Below are 22691 nucleotides of genomic sequence, written 5' to 3'. Positions count from 1 at the left end.
TAGTGATTTTCAAGCCATGACCAGTGTTCTGTAAACCGTTTGATAACCAAGCAATAGGGACCACAGGGTGAAGGGGAAAGTGATCAGTACAAGAATCGCTCTTATATAATGGCCCATAGAATTAAAAAGTTGTAGATCCATTGGGCTATTTTACTTCTGTCTTAAACCCTAAGACAGAAGTAAAATAGCCCAAATAGCAGTAACATGCCAGGTCAAAGTCTAGAGGTTAACTACATGTACATTATTATTAATTATTTGTATTGTCAATAGCCCACTAGAGCAGTGGTTTTCAAACTGCGGGTTACAACCCAGTACTGGGTCGCGGCAGCTCTGGTCAGCACTGTCGACCAGGACACTAAAGTCCTGTTGGCAGTGCTGCCCGGCTAAGGCAGGCTAGTCCCTACCTGTTCCGACACAGTGCTGTTCCCCAGAAGCAGCCAGCAGCAGGTCCAGCTCCTAGGCAGAGGGGCCATGGGACTCCACGTGCTGCCCCTGCCCTGAGCACCGGCTCCGCACTCCGGGGGGTGCGGGTCATGCCTGCGGTCTAGAGCTGCTTGCGTGCCTCTGCATAGGAGCCAGACCTGCTGCTGTCCGCTTCTGGGTTGCAATGCTGTCTGTGGTGCCAGGACAGGCAGGAAGCCTGCCTTAGCACCGCCACTGACTGGGAGCTGCCTGAGGTAAGCCAACACCCCAATCCCCTGCCCCAGCCCTGAGCCCCCCCCAAACCTGGAGCCCCTTCTTGCACCCCAGCCCAGAGCCCCCTCCCACACCCTGAACCCCTCATTCTTGGCCCCACCCTGCAGCCCTCCCCCCCACATCCTAGCCCTGAGCCCCTCCCACACCCCAAACCCCTCATCCCCAGCTCTACTGGGTCATGGGCATCAACAATTTTCTTCAACTGAGTCGCCAGAAAAAATGTTTGAAAACCACCGCACTAGAGTGCTCCCTCAACCTGCTTGTGAGTCAGTACGTATCAACTCAAGCACTGGAGTCTAGGTGCAACGGCACACATTTTTCTGTGAACTGGAATTCAAGGTCAACGTTTAGGAGAAGTCCCAGGACAGCTCAGCATTACAGTATCATCTGCAACTCGTGCAGTCTCAGAATAATACTAAGGCTGCAAGAAGGAAGCTGGTGTCTGAATTAGGACAAGAAGCTTTTCAGCACAGGGAATTAACAGGCACTTTTTCCCTAAAATGGTGTGTTTCCTGACTAATGTCCTGACCCACTGCTCTGAAAATACACCATTCTTTGGCTTACTGTACCCCAAAGGATTTCTGAATCTCTACCATTACTGCTCCAGCACTGAGTTATTGGCACCAGTGTCAACAACAGTTGGAGGCTGCGTTTACACTGAGTGCCAGCTTTTTACCACTGTGTTTTCTAACTTCTTTAGAGCAGGTTTAGCTGACAAGGCAGTGAAAACGCTGGCAGCCTGGCCAGACTAGCGCTCCAGCCATTGTTACCACTGGTGATACTATCCTGGTGCTAGAGCAACAGTGGGTGAATTTCTTCTGTGCAAAAATGACTGCATGATGTTTGGATTTCTAAAAGGATTAGTTAAAACGCTTATTTAACGAATGTATATTAGTTGACCTTTTTTCATTAATACATTGTAACCACTCCTGCTGCAGGCTGTCCCTTTGAGTTTGGTGATACACCTGTCGTTATGTGTCTGGCAGTGAGCTAGGTGTCTCCAAGCATGGGGTACAAGTGCTGTCGTTGCTCCAAACACTAGGTTCTTCAGGGTCTAGCCCCCTGTGGGTTCCTAAAAAACAAATGCACACTTCAGATAAGGCTGTTTCTTTACTAGAGCTGCCAGAAACAAACAGTAAAACTATCCTAGGCACAGCGTCTTTAACAGTTTCCAACAACAAGAGAGAAACACTTCCTAAGTGAAAAGAAAAGGAGTACTTGTGGCACCTTAGAGACTAACAAATTTATCTGAGCATAAGCTTTCGTGAGCTACAGCTCACTTCATCGGATTCATTCAGTGGAAAATATAGTGGGGAGATTTATATACACAGAGTACATGAAACAATGGGTGTTACCATACACACTGTAACCAGAGTGATCACTTAAGGTGAGCTATTACCAGCAGGAGAGTGGGGGGGGGCCTAGAAACCTTTTGTAGTGATAACCAAGGTGGGCCATTTCCAGCCGTTGACATGAACATCTGAGGAACGGCGGGGGGTGGAGGGGAGGGAATAAACATGGGGAAATAGTTTTACTTTGTGTAATGACCCATCCACTCCCAGTCTTTATTCAAGCCTAAGTTAATTGTATCCAGTTTGCAAATTAATTCCAATTCAGCAGTCTCTCATTGGAGTCTGTTTTTGAAGTTTTTTTGTTGAAGAATTGCCACTTTTAGGTCTGTAATCGAGTGACCAAAGAAAAGTGTTCTCCGACTGGTTTTTGCATGTTATAATTCTTGATGTCTGATTTGTGTCCATTGATTCTTTTATGTAGAGACTGTCCAGTTTGGCCAGTGTACATGGCAGAGGGGCATTGCTGGCACATGATGGCATATATCACATTGTTAGATGTGTAGGTGAACGAGCCTCTGATAGTGTGGCTGATGTGATTAGGCCCTATGATGGTGTCTCCTGAGTAGATGTGTGGACACAGTTGGCAATGGGCTTTGTTGCAAGGATAGGTTCCTGGGTTAGTGGTTCTGTTGTGTGGTTGCTGGTGAGTATTCGCTTCAGGTTGCGGGGCTGTCTGTAAACAAGGACTGGCCTGTCTCCCAAGATCTGCGAGAGTGATGGGTCGTCCTTCAGGATAGGTTGTAGATCCTTGATGATGCGTTGGAGAGGTTTTAGTTGGGGGCTGAAGATGATGGCTAGTGGCATTCTGTTGTTTTCTTTGTTGGGCCTGTCCTGTGGTAGGTGACTTCTGGGTACTCTTCTGGCTCTGACAATCTGTTTCTTCGCTTCAGCAGGTGGATATTGTAGTTGTAAGAATGCTTGATAGAGATCTTGTAAGTGTTTGTCTCTGTCTGAGGCGTTGGAGCAAATGCGGTTGTATTGTAGAGCTTGGCTGTAGACAATGGATCGTGTGGTGTGGTCTGGATAAAAGCTGGAGGCATGTAGGTAGAAATAGCGGTCAGTAGGTTTCTGGTATAGGGTGTTTATGTGACCATCGCTTATTAGTACTGTCGTGTCCAGGAAGTGGATCTCTTGTGTGGACTGGTCCAGGCTGAGGTTGATGGTGGGATGGAAATTGTTGAAATCATGGTGGAATTCCTCAAGGGCTTCTTTTCCATGGGTCCAGATGATGAAGATGTCATCAGTGTCATGCAAGTAGAGTAGGGGTAGTAGGGGATGAGAGCTGAGGAAGCGTTGTTCTAAGTCAGCCATAAAAATGTTGGCATACTGTGGGGCCATGCGGGTACCCATAGCAGTGCTGCTGATTTGAAGGTATACATTCACCTTTGGGGACAAATGGTTATGGGTGAGGACAAAGTCACAAAGTTCAGCCACCAGGTTTGCCGTGACATTATCGGGGATATTGTTCCTGACGGCTTATAGTCCATCTTTGTGTGGAATGTTGGTGTAGAGGGTTTCTACATCCATAGTGGCCAGGATGGTGTTTTCAGGAAGATCACCGATGGATTGTAGTTTCCTCAGGAAGTCAGTGGTGTCTCGAAGATAGCTGGGAGTGCTGGTAGCATAGGGCCTGAGGAGGGAGTCTACATAGCCAGACAATCCTGCTGTCAGGGTGCCAATGCCTGAGATGATGGAGCATCCAGGATTTCCAGGTTTATGGATCTTGGGAAGCAGATAGAATACCCCAGGTTGGGGTTCCAGGGGTGTGTCTGTGGGGATTTGTTCTTGTGCTTTTTCAGGGAGTTCCTTGAGCAAATGATGTAGTTTCTTTTGGTAGCCCTCAGTGGGATCAGAGGGTAATGGCTTGTAGAAAGTGGTGTTGGAGAGCTGCCTAGCAGCCTCTTGTTCATATTCTGACCTATTCATGATGATGACCGCACCTCCTTTGTCAGCCTTTTTGATTGTGATGTCAGAATTGTTTCTGAGGCTGTGGATGGCATTGTGTTCTGCATGGCTGAGGTTATGGGCAAGTGATGCTGCTTTTCCACAATTTCAGCCCGTGCACGTCGGCGGAAGCACTCTATGTAGAAGTCCAGTCTGTTGTTTTGACCTTCAGGAGGAGTCCACCCAGAATCCTTCTTTTTGTAGTCTTGGTAGGAAGGTCTCTGTGGGTTAGTATGTTGTTCAGAGATATGTTGGAAATATTCCTTGAGTCGGAGACGTCGAAAATAGGATTCTAGGTCACCACGGAACTGTATCATGTTCGTAGGGGTGAAGGGGCAGAAGGAGAGGCCCCGAGATAGGACAGATTCTTCTGCTGGGCTAAGAGTATAGTTGGATAGATTAGCAATATTGCTGGGTGGGTTAAAGGAACCACTGTTGTGGCCCCTTGTGGCATGTAGTAGTTTAGATAGTTTAGTGTCCTTTTTCTTTTGTAGAGAAGCAAAGTGTGTGTTGTAAATGGATTATCTAGTTTTTGTAAAGTCCAGCCACGAGGAAGTTTGTGTGGAAGGTTGTTTTTTTTATGAGAGTATCCAGTTTTGAGAGCTCATTCTTAATCTTTCCCTGTTTGCTGTAGAGGATGTTGATCAGGTGGTTCCGCAGTTTCTTTGAGAGCGTGTGGCACAAGCTGTCAGCATAGTCTGTGTGGTATGTCGATTGTAGTGGATTTTTTACCTTCAGTCCTTTTGGTACGATGTCCATCTGTTTGCATTTGGAAAGGAAGATGATGTCTGTCTGTATCTGTACGAGTTTTTTCATGAAGTTGATGGATTTCCACTCCATACGACTAAATTCAGTGCCTTGCATAATGACAGGTTTCAGAGTAGCAGCCATATTAATCTGTATTCGCAAAAAGAAAAGGAGGACTTGTGGCACCTTAGACTAACAAATTTATTTGAGCATAAGCTTTCATGAGCTACAGCTCACTTCATCGGATGCATTCAGTGGAAAATACAGTGGGGAGATTTATATACATAGAGAACATGAAACAGTGGGTGTTACCATACACACTGTAACCAGAGTGATCACTTAAGGTGAGCTATTACCAGCAGGAGAGTGGGGGGGGGGGAGTGGGTCCTTTTGTAGTGATAACCAAGGTGGGCCATTTCTAGCAGTTGGCAAGAACGTCTCAGGAACAGTGTGTGTGGGGAAATAAACAAGGGGAAATAGTGCAAACCAGTATGAAGGTAATCTAGTCTCATTGTGACCCCTTTGTTCTGCTTGCAGTCATTAGGGGTCCCTTCCCAACAACAGGGTGGTTTTTTGGCCCACTCCCCAGGTCCTCCAGACCCAGCTTTCCTGGTGCCAGCTCCCCAGTAATCCTTCCTAGGCTGCAGGCTCCAGCCTACTGCTTTCTCTCTCACAGCCAGGTCCCCTCTCTCCTCAGGTGGTTCTTCCCTTTCCTGTGTCAGAAGGATTTACAGATCCCTTTTCTGGCTGGATGTTGAACTGAGTGGTAACAGTTGAGCCAGCAGGTTGATGGCCATAAAATGCTTTGTTTTACCTGTACTTTAAAACTGATGGTATTTGCGAAGGGCTGACAATGTGCTTGGTGATCTACCAAACAGAGAGGGAGACCTGGTCTCTGTTCTGTGGAACTTACAGTCCTCTATACCACGTGCTAATAGTTACATTCTAAAATGGGTTGAAAGTAGTGAGAGTGTGTTGTTGAAAGTGTGCCCCATCGAATTTAAAAAAAAAAAATAAATAACCCCCCAGTTTTCTAAGGTCTGGCCCTATGGACAGCCTGTATGTGGAGAACTTGCAGGAACTGGCTCGAAAATTTGCATCTCTGGTAATCTAAATGGAATTTGTATGTGTGAATTGTGTTGAAAGATAGCCAGCTGTCTGACATGCATGCACAGATTCAGGTCTCTGTGTGAGGAAAAATTGCTGTAGGTGTAAATATAGGGTCAGATATCACCTGGCCTTTAGGCAGGAGTGCTGTGGGGGAATGTCTTTCCCCCTCTCCCACCCTCTAGTTTGTTCAGCCCACATAAAGGCCAAGCACAATTGCAGTCCCTGTGCTCAAAAGATACAAGAGCTGTTTCATTCCTATTCCTTTGTGTGTGCATGGCATGCCAAAGTGAGAGATTCATCTGTGGAGAAGAACTGGTGCATAGGGAGATGTAGTGGTGTGTTTCCTATGTGTGCCAAGAAGCTCAGAGAGGCATTCTGCCCTTGGTCCTCCCCCAGGGACTGTATTTCTGTACATTACCCCCTTCATCTTGGGGGTGTGAAGTGCAAGGCACTTCATCTTGTCTATATGTCACAAGCATGAAGTGGTCTTTTAAATACCCAGTCCTCTGAAAACATAGCCCAGTATTTGCAACCAATAGAACATCTTATCACAATATATAAATAATATTGTGATAGTGCCTAGAAGCCATAGTTGTGGACCAGGACCCCAAACACAGAACAAAAGTTATATTGCACTCATCACCATATTATCTGCACACCTTTCAGTAGTGCATTAGGCAACATGACTAACATCTGTGTGTTTTTTCTCATCCTCTCCCCAACAGGAGAAGTGTGTACCATAGAATGTCTTGTTTGGACAAGTTTTATTTATGTGTATATACACACACAATACATGTTACTATGTATTTGTGCTGGAGAAGGCAAGGTCTAAGAAACGCACCTTGCACTTTAAGCAGAAGTAGGGTGACCAGACAGCAAATGTGAAAAATCAGGACAGGGGGTGGGAGGTAATAGGAACCTAGATAAGAAAAAGACCCCAAAATCAGGACTGTCCCTATAAAATTGGGACATCTGGTCAACCTAAACAGAAGTGATGAGTGTTGTGATAAGCCTTAGTTCCTGTCATTCCACCATCTCTGACCCGCAAGAAAGCTCAGTCTCCCTGTAATGGTGGGCACTCACCCCTGGAGCATCCCCTGGTGTCCCAGTGTGGAACTACAACTATGTCTCTGTCAGTCTCCTCTAGTTGGCCACCAAATGTTATATGGAAACTAGTTGGCTTCTGCTGTAAGATCCCAGCAGACTTCTTCATTGCCTGGAGCTCTGCAGTCTCTCCCCTGGTGGCTCAGAGTATCTTTCAGGCCCTTCCTTCTTGGATAGCTTTGTAGTCTCTCTTCTCTGGAGCTTTCTTTCTTTGTGTTCTGGAGGCTGTTCCTCTCACTGGGAGCTTCTGCTCTCCAGGGAGACACCAGTGGGAGTAGCTTCTTGCTCAAGTCCCCTGAGAGGCTCTCTTCCCAGGAGCTTCCTCTCTATGTTCTAGGCTCCTGCCTGAGCCCTAATAACCCTTTTAAAGGCCCAAGGTGTTCCTTATCTAATTAACTGCTGCCCAGTTACTTAGCCAATTAACTATTCACAGGTGGATCTGCACTGGCTCATTCTCCCTAGAGGAGCCTGTCACAGGAAGACTGGGTGTCTGGGCCAGCTGCTGTGGTGCTCCTGCATGAACAAGCTCTACCCTTACTGGAGAGAGTTCCATTGTGCCAGAAGAGCAAAATTGTGGACCATGGTCCTCATCATGGAGCTTTACTCAATGTTTTAGGTATCCTGGGCCCAGGCCATTGAACACTTTTAAGATAAGGACCAAGACCTTGAACTCAACTCCATATTCTATGGCACACTAGTGAAGAGAGCAGAGGACCGGTCTGATGAACGCACGATAGACTGTGTTGCTGAGGAGATGCACTGCGATGTTCCATACTAGTTGGAATTTCATAAGGGCTGAAGTTTTGATGCCCAGGTGTATAGCACTGCATTAGTCCAGATGGTGACAAAGGCATGAATAACTGAGGCCAGATCATCATCCACCAAGGTAGAGTGGAATCTACTAGCCAACTGGAGAGGATAGAAAGCTTGCCTGTTGCAAAAAGTGTCCAACTAAGCATAAGATAAAAGACAACAGGCAGATATAGACAGCTGGCTGAGCAGAAGGAAATAGTGGAACAGTATTGGTCAGCATGGTAGCCAGAGGTGCCATCACATCTTTGTGCAGAAGATTAGTGGTCTAGTGGAAAGCTTCCTATCTTGTATGCAAGTGGCCAGAGGTTCAAAATGTCCAGCTAATCTCTTTTAAGGAAGGATGGGCCAGTGGTTTGGGTGCTAACCTGGGCTTCAGGTCTCTGCTTCGTCCTAGACTCCTGCATGACCTTGTGCACAAATCTTTGTGCTTCAGCTCCTAATCTATATAATGGGGTTAACAGTACTTCAAGGGGAGTGGTGAGAACAACATTTAAAAAGATACTATGGTGATGGTGGGCCAGAAAAGTACCCAAGGCTGCTAAAATGCAGTCATTTTTGCTCACAGAGTTGTGCTCTCTGATCTCTACCTTATTCAGCTCATAAATGTACAGAACAGTCAAATGAGTATTTAAAACTGCATTAACAGACCAGGATACCGGATTACATACATAGCTGAGGAAATAATAATCCCTATTTGTTTCTCTTAGAGCCACATCTGCTGGTAGGACAAGTACTAGCCAGTATAGATTAGCAACTGAGTCATAAAGTCACTATCTTGTAATTCTAAACATGCCTTATCAGGTGATTCAGAAAAAAATTAGGAACAGATTATAAATAATAATTGAATGAAATGTTTGACCCCCAGGTAGCATGAAAGTGAAAAGTATTTAATAAATCCTGGAGAGAGGCCAGGGTCATCTCCTGTGTAGCCACCTAACATGGGTCTCTATAGGAACAAAGGCTCTTAGCTGGAGTGGAGTTAAGAAGATCGGTATGCTGAGAATGTCTGAATGTAATCCAGTATAACCCAAGATTAGTTGATTGATTAGTACTGAGAAGCAGGTGTGGCGTTTCTGCCTTTTGTCTCTTCATCCAAACATTTTAAATACTCATCCTGATTAGAGATGGGACCAAACTATAACTCCGAATATCAACAACCTTGGGCCTTTTTAGGGGGTTGGGTACAAAATCCAGATCCCAACTGCATAACTGGACCTTCTTCTTACACTAGCTTGGTCCAGAACCTTCTATTCAAATGTCCCAGTATTTGTGGGTTCTCAAAACCTAGACCTGAATTGGGATTGAAATTTGAGGAGTAGAGCCTCTCAGTATATTAGGCTGGATCAGAACCCCAATTGGAAGAAACAAAATTTGGATCTGGGTTTTGTAGACCCACAAATATTAGAACTTAGTTGGGCCCACCTCCAGTCTTGAGCAGTGCTTGTATTTCCAACTTATCAACGTAAACTAACAAATCCACTTTTCTTTCTACTTTAGTATTGCCGCACATATGGCACGTAGGATGTCATCCTGTTCTAAGCCCCTCTGATAGGAGATCCCTTGGGCTTCTACTTAGGAACAGTAAACAATGCAATGGTCTTCTTTATTGCTGCTATACTGATTGTTACCAGCAAGAATAAATAAGAGACATTTCAGTATTACAAATTTTTACACCATTCTAGAATTCATCTCTCTTAAAGCTACTCTGTGGAACTGAATTCCTTGCAGTTTTGTATGTTGATAATTAACCTATGGAATTCAGTGGCTAAGAATAGCAAAATATCTCTTGTAGCCTTACATTACCAGTGTAGGCTAGTCTATTTTTAAGACATTTCTTCAGGTTGTGGCTTATAAGCTTCATGTTTACACGGTAGCAAAAAAAGAATAAAATCTATCTACTGGTGTTTGAACAGGGTTCATTGTATGTTGCTGTATCAGTTACAGAATGATCTCATCTAACGAGAATGCCAGTTATGAAGATAGGAATCCTTTACATCCAACCCAAGGGAGAGAGGAAGAAAACTTTTGTCACATCTCTACAACCCAACTGACAAGGACGGCTCCCAACTATCCCTGGTTCAGTGAAAGGTGACCTACAAAGCTGAAAAAAATTGGACGTGCTCTCTATTTTCAAAGTGTAGAAAAAAGACCTGAGATTTTTTTTCTTGTACATTTCCCCCCCACTGCTTGTTTTTTGTATTGAAGACAAGACCTGACCTTCTAATCAGAGTCTTGCAGGAACCAGTGAAACAATGTCACATAAGAGTGAAAGTTGAGCAACTGAGGGGAAAGGACTTTTAGAGTCACTGTTTGAAATTTTTTTGGGTGTGTTGACTGTTTGTTAGAATCTATGTAACTTAAATGGGTAATGACTATTTTGAAGAAAGGATGTCAGATGTAACACCTCTGCCTCCTCCATTAAAGTGTAAAAGCACACAATACACATTCTCTGCTGTGCCTCTCACACATCAACCTCCTAGCCTGGGGGAGAAGGGGAGGGGCTAAAGAGGTCTTAAGCAATTTTGTGCCCTAATGATCTTGGGCTGCTCTGTGGCCCCAGGGGTAATTCAGACACTTGTGGGGACTTATGATAGTGTCCTGTGACTGCTCTGTGCAGCATTGCCTGGAACCTCTGTTGCACTCTGTGCTGTGACCCTGCCCCCACTGTGCACTTGCTGCCCTCCTACAGCATGTCTGGTACACCATGGCTTGCCAGGAGGTCTTCAGAAAGTAGCCTTATGATTCTTGTCCTGCGGAGATCCAGGCCTTCAGAGCCCCTCTATGCTGCTCCAGCTTAGATTTCACCAATTATCTAGTGTAAACTCCTTGGGTACTATAACACCCTTAACATGGAATCACAGTACTTTGGTATGTCTTGCCACCCAGGTAAGCACACCTTTGTGATATATGGTCCCTTACGTCACGAATCACAGCAATATTCAGGTTATTTTCAACCCCAATGGGCCAGTCACTTACCCCATGTCAGTTGCACCTTAGATCTCACACCAGTGACAACACTTGTAGCCAATCCTGTAACTAACTATACACAGATTTATTAAATAGGAAAAAGAGATGAGTTATTTACAAGGGTAAAGCAGGTGAACATATACACACAAATGAGGTACAATTTTAAATTTCAAAGAGTAATAAAAGCGTCTATGATAAACAAGCTCTAAATGTCCTTTAGGGCTAAGCAGTGGCATTCTCTTGCTTATGCCTAGAAAACTTGCTCCTCAGAATTCCAAATGGCATAGAGATGCAGTTCCTCCTCATTATGGGTTTTTATTCTCTTCCCCACTTCTGCTCTGAACTGCAAATTCAGGGATTGCCTACACTTACAGTGCTGCAGCTGTGCTGCTGTAGCACTTCCTTAGACACTACCTATGCCGACAGGAGAACTTCTTTTAAGCAACATATTTATACTGACATAAGTCTATAGTGTAGACCAGGGCTCAGCTGCTGGGAGGAATTCACTTGCATGACTCCACTTCGGGGTGGGGGGAGCAGGAAGAGAGTGTAAACAGTCTTTTGACCTCTTTAATGTTCCGCACTAGTCCATCTGGTGTTGATGGGCCTTCCTTGCTGGCCAGGAGAAAACACCTTCTGTTGGAGACCAGTGCTTTCTCTCTCTCCTGTCTGGTGATTTTGCAGTTACAGAGGCTTATGGTGCAAATACTTAAATATTACCTTACAATATGGGATACAGCTGCTATAAGAGAGATTAATGCATGCAACAATTTACCAGCATTCAATAAAGTCTAAACACAGTCTGATAATTCTAATTCCTATTTTAACAACACTAACACACAGGTGAGCCAGACTGATTCCCGCTGTGTATTTGTCAGTGTTCAGCTGAGGCATGAGGACCTTGGCATGAGCTGGCACCTAGTCTGACAGTGTCACAGGCCGAGGCACAAGGCCATTTTGTCCCTAAGAAGTGGCTCCAATGATGTGACAGTACATTTGAACTTAAAACATTCATCTGTGGATGAGATTTTCAGTGAGTGACTAAGGTCTTTTCTATGTATCTGTAGTACCACTTTAACTACACTGGTAGTTAACAGTTAAAGGGCTGGTCTACACATTTTATAGTACTCTAACTTGCTGGCTCGGGGGGGGGGGAGGGGGTGGTGTGTGAAAAATCACCCCCCTGAGCGCAGCAAGTCTGAGCGCTTTAAAGCACTAGTGTAGACAGGCTCTGAGCACTGGGAGCCACATTCCCAGCGCTCGGAGCTAATGCGCTTGTGGGGGTGAATTACCAGGAGCTTGCATGCGACCACACTCACACTTCAACCCGCTGCTGCGGGAACGTTCCCCTGACAGCGCTTTGAAGTTTCCAGTGTAGCCATGCCCCTAGTGTTACAGCCTTCCGAGTGTGGATACAGCTACACCAGTATAAAAGTGCTTATACTAGTATAGCTTATTCTTGCATGGGAAGTGGAATGAGCTATACCAGTGTATATATACCAGTATAACTCCATCTACACTTGGGGTTGTACAGATATAATTATTTTGATTAAAAAAATCAGCAACATAGTTACGCCAGTATAACAGCTGTATGTAGACCGGGCCTGAGTGCTCTTTTTATAGAAGAGAAAGGCAGAAGTGTGTGTGTGTGTGTGTGTTTGTTTTTAAGGTACAGAGAGTACAGAGTTTCAGCAACTGCTTCTGTTTCTTACAAGCAGGGGTAAGATTGCAGTGAAGTTTCACAAGTTAAATTTTCAATTAATATTTCTTTAGAACACAATATAAAACAGACATTTGATATTTGGATGGTTGTTTGAAAAAAAACAAACATCATTTTCTTTGACAATTCTATTTTTGCTGTTTTTTAAAAATACTTTCAGAACGAGGTATTTATATTTTTAATTTCAACTTCCTTCTTAAGAGACACTTCCATGAAGTTTACCAGTGATAATCTATTGAAGAGGCACATGGTAGAACACTAAATCTTCAGAAACAAATGATATCCATGCCACTTCCCTTCTTTACCATCATTTGGTCTTTCAGTTTATTATATGTGGTATTTTCATAACCTTAGTTGTGCTCCCTGAACTCAATGGTAAAAGTCCCATTGACTTAAATGGGAGCAGATTTAGGACAATACTCAACATTTTTGAAAATCCCACTACATGTGTCTGGATTGGTATTGATTGTTCTATCTGTTTAATTTAAGGCCAGATCCTGCATGCTGCTGAGTGCCGTCAGCACCACTTCAGGCTGTTTCTTGTATATAGATTCTTCTCTCCCCAGCCCACTCCTTATTTTGAGTTCAGAACCAATAAATGGGGAAAATTCTATGCAGAAAAGGAATTAGTAGCTTGTAGAATTCACTGCCTTGGGTGGTTATAAATGCAATGCTGTGGTTGTATTTTTAAAAAATGCTGGACAATTAAATGACCACTAGTAATATCTGAGATAACACTAATCCAGTCTCCTGTTGCCCTGTGGACATAAACTGCTCACTTGTGCTATCAAGAACACTTTTTCCAGGTACAGAATTGCACTGCACAATTCCAGAATTCTGTAGTACAAAGAAGTACATTGAGGAAGGGAAAGAGGGTTCATCTTCCTCTGAAGCATCCTTTATTGACAACTGACTGAAGCACAACTCCTGGGTCAATGAACTGATGAGCTGTCTTTATAGGAAAAAGCCCAAGTTCCTAAACAAGAGTGCCATTTATTTGTTAAAATTTCAAAAAGATCTCGTTATTATCCCTTTGAATCTGAGCTAGTGATCTCTCTTTTTCAGGCTGCAGCCACACGACCTCATCCCAGACAAGCAGGGTTGGGCCACCTGGAACAGAGGGTGCTGCAACAAATGCTGTTGGTCATGGGCGGTGGGTATTGAAGGCAGGGGAAGGCTGAGCCTCCCCAAACAGCCTTGCGTGGCCCTGCCCACGCTCCACACCCAGGTCCCTTCCTGCTTCCCTGCACTGTGCTGTGGGGGGTCTCTTCCCCCATGGCTGGGGCTGGAGCTAATGGGGGCCGGCCTGCGCTCCGGGGCTGGGGGGGGAGGGGGTTGCACCACCTGGCCAGCGTGCTGGGGGTGGCGGGGTGCTTGGGCAGCCCAGGGCTGGGGAGGAGTCTGGTGGCTGTGTGGGCATGGGGGGGGGCTATGGGCTTTGGCAGGAGGGGCGGGGCCTCGGGCAGAAGGGGTGGGGCAGGCCAGGGGCTTATCCCCTGCCCATGCCATTGGTGATTCAGTACAGTAGGTGCAACTCCACCCGCTGAGTCAATACTGAACCAATGTTCTACCATGGTGATGTCATGGTGCTGCTGGAGGAGCCGGTCTTTTAGATGAGAAAAAGAGAGAACTGATAAGGAAAGACCCCATGATGCTTTTTCACAAGAACTGAGGTGCAAACCTCAGTAGCTGACCAAATTCCAGCATGAGTAATTACATTCTGCCGCCTTAAGTCTTCTCGATAGTTCCCTTGGCTCTAGTATTTTTCTTTGCCGGTTCTCCTCAACTGCTGTGTAGGCGGCTGTGAGTTGTTAAGCCGCTGCGGTGTCTGTGCCTGAGGGGGTGTCTGCACGACTGGTGCTACAGCAGCACAGCTGCCGCTATGCGGGTGCGGAGCCATAGTTTAGAGCAGTGGTCTCCAACCTTTTTACGCCCAAGATCACTTTTTGAACTTAAGGGCAACACAGGATCTACCCTGCCCCTTCCCTGAGGCCCCGCCCCACTCACTCCATCCCCTCCTCTCTCTGTTGTTCGCGCTCCCCCACCCTCACTCACTTTTTCTGGGGCTGGGGCAGAGGGTTGGGGTTCAGGAAGGGTTGCAGGCTCTGGGCTGGGGCCAAAGGGTTCACAGTGTGGGAGGGGGCTCCAGGCTGAGCCTGGGGCAGGGGATTGGGGTGCAGGAGGGGGTGAGGGGTGCTAGCTCCTGGAGGGAGTTTGGGTGCAGCAGGGGGCTCCGGGCTGGGGCAGAGTGTTGGGTGCAGGGTGCTGGCTCTGTGACAGGGGTCAGGGCTAGGGCATGGGGTTCTTGGTCCGGGAAGGGGCTCAGGGCTGGGGGTTTGGGGTGCGGCCTCCCACTGGGCGGCACTTACCGCTAGTGGCTCCCAATCAGCGGTGCTGTGGCGCAGCCAGGCTAAGGCAGGCTCCCTGACTGTCCCGACCCCATGCCACTCCCGGAAGAGGCCAACGCACCCCCGCTGCCCCAGGACGGGAGAGGGGCGAGAGACATGTGGCTCTGCATGCTGCCCCTCTCTGCAGGCACTGCCCCCCAGCTCCCATTGGCCACAGTTCCCTGTTCCTGGCAAATGGGAGCCGTGGGGGGTGGTGCTTTCAGGCAGGAGTAGGGCACCGAGACCCACCCTGCGCTCCCCACCCATGGGGCCATGCTGGCCGCTTCTGGAGACAGCGATCGACTGGATGGTGACCACTGGTTAAGATGCTTCCTACATCGAGAAGAGTTTTTCCCCCATCAAACTAGATAATCCACCTGCCCAAGTGGCGATAGCTACATCAATGGAAGAATTCTTCTGTTGACCAAGCTGTGTCTACACCAGGGTAATATTGTGAATTTTTCACACCTTGAGTACCCCCAGCCCTGCCCTCATTCCCTCTCTGCCCCGGGCCAGCCCTGCCTCTAGCCCCAGCAACTACCCCATCCCCCATTCCACCCTCAGTTCCCCCATCAGCCCACGTGCCTCTGCTGAGCCAACTGTGCAGTAATGGGAGGGGGCAGGGACAGATTCCATTACTGGTAAGGTGGGGCACAACAGGAAATGTTTGGGCCCCACTGTGCTAGACATTCTTGGTCCCTCCGAATTTCCAGGCCAGGGGAGAAACTGGTTTTGCAGTTCTGTCTTCAAACACTAGATGCTGACGTTGAGTGCAGTTCAGACTGCCACCAGCAGAGGCTGCTGGTCTGGGCTGTTCCTTATCATCTCTTGTGCTGGTTGTGCAGAGGGGGGAAGAAGGACCTTATGGAGTGGGGTGGGGTGGGTGGCAAGGCTGCTGAGGTCCTGCTGCAAAGGCAGGTCCGACTCACCCCCTTTATTCCCTGTATCGTGCTGCATAGGGAAGCAGCAAAGGTGAGTGGTGGGGACAGGAAGGGCAGAAAGGACCCCAAGATCATGTGCCCTGCCATCTACAGGCCAATTGCCTCTCCCCCTCCTCCACGCTTGCTGGGATCCACTACAAGGGCAGGGGAATGGAAAAGGAACCGTGTTCAGGGGAGTCAGTTGGCTGAGGGCAGACACAGAAGCGGGGGAGGTAGCTGGGAAGAGAGCAGGGGCAGTCCCTAGGGTTGGGGAGAGGAAGTTGGTCGGTGCAGGGAGGTGCTGGGGAAGCATCCTGCCCATCAGTCAGTAGTAAAGGAAGGAGCTTCTTCCTTAGGGTTGCCAGGCATCCAGTTTTGACCGGAACGCCCATCGAAAAGGACCCTGTCAGTTCCGGTCAGTGCTGCTGACCAGGCCATTAAAAGTCTGGTTGGCGGTACAGGCAGGCTCCCTACCTGGCTCCGTGCGGCTCCTGGAAAGCTGCTGGCATCTCCCTCTGGCTCCTAGGCAGAGGGATGGCCATGGGTGCTGTGCGTGCTGCGCCCTCCCACAATGCCAGTTCAGCAGCTCCTGTTGGCCAGGAACCATGACCAATGGGAGCTGAGGGGGGGGGGGGCTTGCAGGGGCGGGCACTGTGCAGAGCCACATGGTCGTGCCTCGGCCTGGGAGCCAGAGGGAGATGCTGGCAGCTTCCCGGGAGCCGCCTGAGGTAAGCCCTGCCCGCAGCCCACTCCCCAAACCCCCTCCCACACCTCAACTCCCTGCCCCAGCCCTGAGCCCCCTTCTGAAACCTAAACCCCAGCCCCATTCCAGAGCCCACACCCTGCACCCTTTCCCACACCCCAACCCCCTGCCTCACCTGGAGCCCTCTCCTGCACCCCAAACCCCTCACCCCCCCCACATCCCAATCCCTGCCCCAGCCTGGATCCCACTCCCACACCCTGAACCCCTCATTTCTGGCCCCACCCTGGAGTCCGCACCCCCAGCCCAGAGCCCATACCCCTTCCTGCACCCCAACCTCCTGCCCCAACATGGCTCCCTCTCCTGCACCCCCAACCCCCACATCTCTGGCCCCACCCCAGAGCCTGCAACCGCAGCCGGAGCCCTCACCCCCTCTCGCACCCCAAACCCCTACCCCAGCCCCGTGAAAACAAGCAAGTGAGCGAGGGTTGGGGAGAGTGAGCGACGGAGGGAGTGGGGATGGAGGGAGCCGGGGGGCCCTTGGAGAGGTGGCGGGATGGGTCAGGGGGTGAGTCAAGGGTGTTTGGTCTTCTGCAAATGGAAAGTTGGCAACCCTATTTCCCCTCCTCCTTGTATGTATATTATGTATTTCAGGTTCTCTCCTGAAGTGCACATGTGCAAAAGGGGCAGATCCCCCTGAGAGCTCACAAACAGAAAGTAGAACCCCAAAAAAATGTTTAAAGTCAAATCAAATCTCATGACTGTTCAACTAAACTCAGGCTTTTTGTGTCTGTTTTTTGAGTGATTATATTTGAATGTATAGGATTCGCAGTACTGCTATGTAAGTAAGAGAATGACACAATGAATTTAAAATAATCAAAAAGAGAGAGACTCCATAATTGTTTGTGTTCTCTCTTTTACTCTGGTGTAACTCAATTGAGTTAATCCTAATTTACATCCCGACAAAGTGTGAGGAGAATTGGGTCAATTGTTTCTATATTGCTGATAGTTACATAATATGGCTGAAGAACCTTTAGTTTGGCAATTGTACTGTGGATAGTACACTTTTAACCCTAACTCCTCAGAAGGGGTCTGCACTATCCATTATTACTTGTCTCTATTCAGTTCAAGTTCGTGGTGATAAATCTAGTTTATAAGGCACTTACAAAGATGGGTGTGGTGTGCTGATAGCTTTCATGATTAAATGCTTTCCTGTGTCAAATATAGCCTATAATATACTACAAACAGGCAGTCGATTTTTATACAAACTGATCTGGCTGCTATCAGACTCTCTGACATTTTATATGAATACTTAAAATAAATCCAGAAACAGGAAAGAAAGTACAGAATTATTGTTTTAAGCTAACTGCGAGGGCTTATCTTCAAAGTGGCAGAGTTTCTATTGTATTTAGAGAAACTGCTAACTACAGGTTTCAGAGTAGCAGCCATGTTAGTCTGTATTCGCAAAAAGAAAAGGAGTACTTGTGGCACCTTAGAGACTAACTACACTGGCATAAAGGTTTGTAGCAATGTGCGAGACTGGAATTAAAAGTCCAGGCTCAGTTTTCACTTCTAAAATGTAGACCCGCTAATTCCCTTTTTGTTTGAATGTGAAGACTGTACGAAGTCATTGCATTATTATTGTTGGTTTTTAAGTTTACTAACTTTGGACCAAATCCTAGTCCTGCTGCAGTCAGTGGGAGTTTTGCCATTGATTCCAGTGGGGCTGGGATTTGGCAGTGTGTTTTCAAACCCATATGGCTGGTAAAACACTGCAGTCCATTTAGGGACAAGACGTTTAAGCCAAGATTTTCAGATGTGACTAGTGATATTTGTGTGCCGTAAATATTGGTTGCCAACCTGAGACTGTTTAGGGGCCTGATTTTTAGAAAATGTTGAACACCCAATCTTCTGAAAATCAGGCCCCTTCAAGAAAGAGGGGCAATCAGAATTTTACTAAGGGAGGGGCTCAGGTCAAGTGTTCCTGTGGGTCCTTTTGGGTCCCAGTCTCACTACAGTCCCCAGCGCATGCACACAGTTTTACAGGAAATGATGCACAGGGGCAAAAGCATAGATCAACCCTGAACAATATTGCCATTGTGCAGGCACCAACCCTCCATCTTCGTAGTCCACAGCCTCTGGAAACTGGGGCGTCTCAGCATGTTGGAGCCTGGCATAGCACAGGGGGCCCAGCCTGCCGTGATGTAGGGCAGGGGGTCTCTCCTGGGGCGTGCCAGTCCCCACCCTGCCCAGGCAGTCAAGGCCTGAGCCACCCAGCTTCAGGAAGCATGGCCCCAGGGCTTCCTCTCCCCTGGGGAAGGCTGACTGAAGGCTAGGCCAGCTCCCCCTGCCCCATGTGACTTGAAAGGTCCTGGGGAATGGAAGCCCCAGGGCCATGATTCCTGGACCTGGGTGGCTCAGGCCACGGCTGATTGAAGTGGCTGAAGCCCGACTCGGGACTCCAGGAGACTCCCTGCCTCACACCCCAGCAGCCAGGCCTGTGCTGTGCTGGGCTTCCATATACCGAGGGGCCACCACTTCCAGCTGTTGCCTCTGCGGCCTCTGTTACCTATGGCTATGGAAGAGCTCAGCCCTCCCCACTTGTGCCCCTGCTTCAAGTTGTCTCAGGTTGGGCCAAAAACTAGGGGGCACAAAATCACTAGTCAACTTTGAAAATGTGGACTTGAGCCCCTAAAATGTTGGACAGAGAGTAGGCACACTAGTAAGGATGAGAGGATGGTTATATTCTCTGTAATAAGATGTATTGCGAAACTGAACCCATCATCTAGCTAAAAATGAAATGTATTCAATAACAAATGTTTTAATGAGACTGGGCTAATAGGGTTGAGCTTGTAACTGGAGTGCACTTGATCTGGGGTGTCTGTCTATGGAATTCAAATCTGTGAGGCTATCTGAGTTGATTTATGCCTTTCTGACTATCCTCCACAAACCAAAAATGGCTGCTGTGGCCTTTCGGTGCCAAATTTCAAACGTAGGGAATTAAGCAATCATTGTAACTTTGAGCTAGATCTGGATTTGGCAATTTAATCCCTGGAAAAAACTGTGGGTTCTTTTAAAAAGTCACAAAAAGTGAAAGTTGGAGGGCTTAAAATCCACATGAAACCACAGAGTGAAAAGTATTGCATGAAACTCCATCCAAAACAAGAAACAGCCCTACTCTTTTCTTGTTAATGTCATACCTTCCTGTTTGCTATTCTTTTGGGCCTTGATCCTGCAAACATTACCTGAAGACATAGGTATGAGAGTAGTCCCATAGAAGTAAATGGAAACACTTGCATGCAAGATGTTATTCCTTTATGTAAGTGTTTGCAGGATCAGGCCCATAGTTACTACAATATAATCATATTCGCCAGAAGATGGAAATAGAATAAAGAAATCAAAACAAAATTCTACTTGGTTGCTGCCCTCTATCGCAGTGGCTCTCAATGTCTCCAGACTACTGTGTCCCTTTCAGGAGTCTGATTTGTCTTGCGTACCCCAGGTTTCACCTCACTTAAAAACTACTAGTTTACAAAATCAGACATAAAAATACAACAGTGTCACAGCACACTGTTATTGAAAAATTGCTTACTTTCTCATTTTTACCATAAAATTATAAAATAAAGCAGTCAAAATATAAATGTTGTACTTACATTTCAGTGTATAGTATATCGAGCAGCATAAACAAGTCATCGTCTGTATGACATTTTAGTTTGTACTGACTTTTCAGGTGCTTTTTATGTAGCGTGTTGTAAAATTAAGCAAATATCTAGGTGAGTTGATGTACCCCCTGGAAGACCTCTGATTACCCTCATGGGTACACATACCCCTGGTTGAGAACCACTGCCCTATAGCTTTAGTAAGGGACATTCATGATGAGGTGAGTTGTGCAAAGTAAAGAAATGCAGTTTGGCCTCAGCTGATCAATCTGTACAGGATTTCATTTTAATTGGTCAGACATGGCTAGTTTGGCTCAATAAAAGAGCAGGGGGGATAAACAGACAGATAAGAATTTTATAATAGAAAGCATAAAATAGGTAAGAGCATTCCCCAATAACAAGACACATTCCACCAATTTGTTTTATATTTTTGAAGTGGGGAAAACTCTACTCTCTAGAACTGATTCCCACTCCGATTCAACACCCTCTAGTCACTCTCTAGTAGCTGAAACACAGTTGGCTGCTTCTTCTCCCAGGTATAATGTTTTCAGCTATGGGGAAGAAGGTATGACAACATTTCTTGTCTGTTTTTTCCTTATGTGGTGGTCTTATCAAGCCTCTGCTTAAAGATAATGGTTATGTGGTACTAATCTGATGCATTTTGTTTATGCACCACCAACATCATCACTGGTGTAAACAGATTTCTGGGAACTGGTTAATTAATGCCAGAGAGCCACCAGGGACCGTATATAGACTATTAGTCATCAACAGAAATGTTGAGCACAACCCAAACTACAGCACTTTCCCTTACAATTAAAATTGTAGGTAAGCCCCTTTGGCAAACTGGAGCAGATGGGAATGGGCTGAGGGTTAGAGGAAAAGACGCCTGACTGAGAGAGCTCCAAACTCCACACAAACAAACAAATTCATCTGATGAAGTGAGCTGTAGCTCATGAAAGCTTATGCTCAAATAAATTTGTTAGTCTCTAAGGTGCCGCAAGTACTCCTTTTCTTTTTGCGGATACAGACTAACACGGCTGCTACTCTGAAAGAAATTTAGGAACTCCACAGTGCAATGCACATTCAGATACAGGAGTGAATTGGTGGATGTCTGTGGTAGTGAGGCACTGTAGGCTGCTGGCCTGTCCCCTCAACCCAGTGAAGAACCAGGGCCATACCCAAGTCTGTTTCAGGCCCTTTTTTCTCAGTGCTTCCACTTTATTTCATCTAGCTAACACAAATTCAGCACATCATTTGGCTCTTCCTCCCTAACCTGGGATCTTCTGCAGGGGCCTATCGATTCCCCACAGATTCCCACTTTCCTAGTCCTGTGCCTGGGAATCGGCCTGCTACAGGAGCCAACCTGCTGGCTGTAGCTCCCCCACCCGCTTTGACCCAGGAGTTGCCTAGCAGCTCTCTACTCCAGTTTAGCCACTTGCTGGCTTTTATAATCACCTGACCCCTAGCCAGTCATCCTGTGACATGCTCCTTTAGGAGATGCATAGGAGGGGAGATCCTGTCTGGATGACTTTAGGATGGTGGTATTTCTCCCCATAGGTTCCGACTCCATGGATGCTCTGGGGCTGGAAAAAGTAGTGGGTGCTCAGCACCCACCAGCCACAGCGGTGGCTGGGGAGGCGCTTGGAGTAGGGCAGAGAGCGGCAGGCAGATGGGACTTTGGGAGAGGGGTTGGAGCAGAGGGGAAGAGGCAGAACAAGGGTGGGGCCTTAGGGGAGGGGGTGGAGTGGGGGAGGGAAAAGGCAGAGCCAGGGTGGGGCCTCTGGGGAGGAGGTGGAAGGGGGCAGGAAGAGGCAGAGTGAGGGCGGGGTCTTGGAGGAAGAGTGAGGTGGGGCCTTGGGGCAGAGTTGAGGTGGAGTACCCTCAGGGAAAAAGAAAATTTGGCGCCTATGTTGCTCCCTTCCTGTTCACTGGCAAGGTCAGCTGACTCCTCTGGGGTCATTTGCCTCTTGTTGATCCTGTCTGCTGGACTGGAAGAATAGGTCCATAAATATGTAACCTCCAGGTCTATTAACAGCAGTTGCATTAGCAGCCACTTGTTGAGGCTGCAAAAGTCAACAATGGGCCAGATCCCCCACCACTCCATTGATTTGCATCAAAGGTAGAACCTGACTCTGCTCCTCTAGTGGAATCGGGAGAGTGGCTCTCTTGAAAAGATCCTGTACATGCTGCTGGGGACAGGAGAAATTTCTGGGTCTGTGTGTATGTGAGAAATCTGTGAAGTACCTTCAGAATTTGTGAAATACCTTTTCTCTGACCTCATCTTTAGGAAAGGTAGAGGTCTAAATTCTCTTTGGAAGGCCATCTTTCCTTTTCTGCCTGTAGTATCCAGAGGGGAAGCAGTGGAATTTATGGGGAGGGTAGATTTTTGGAAGTCAAGAGCACATCATTCCTGCCAGGCTCCTCATGGCAGAACAGGTAATGTCTAACCAGAGGGCATGAATCGCAGGCCCTAAAACTCAGGCCACAGTCACTAGAGTTGCCAGCTGCCCAGGTTTTTCAGGGCTCATCCCTTTTGCATCCGATGAAGTGAGCTGTAGGTCACGAAAGCTTA

At 47.1% G+C, this 22691-nt stretch overlaps 1 long non-coding RNA gene across 1 annotated transcript in view; it reads left to right on the top strand.

Moving 5' to 3' along the window:
- Nucleotides 1-11577, top strand: part of LOC140906712 (uncharacterized) — a 28237-nt gene extending 16660 nt beyond the window's left edge. The window contains exon 3 of the long non-coding RNA XR_012157215.1: nt 9705-11577. This is a non-coding gene — a long non-coding RNA (uncharacterized lncRNA). The remainder of the gene's footprint in view (nt 1-9704) is intronic.
- The last annotated feature ends 11114 nt before the right edge of the window (nt 11578-22691 follow it).

Source organism: Lepidochelys kempii, chromosome 2 (genome assembly GCF_965140265.1).
Source record: "Lepidochelys kempii isolate rLepKem1 chromosome 2, rLepKem1.hap2, whole genome shotgun sequence".
Classification (NCBI taxonomy): Eukaryota; Metazoa; Chordata; order Testudines; family Cheloniidae; genus Lepidochelys; species Lepidochelys kempii.
Note: the sequence above shows the minus strand (reverse complement) of the source record. Positions and strands in the feature narration are given on the sequence as shown.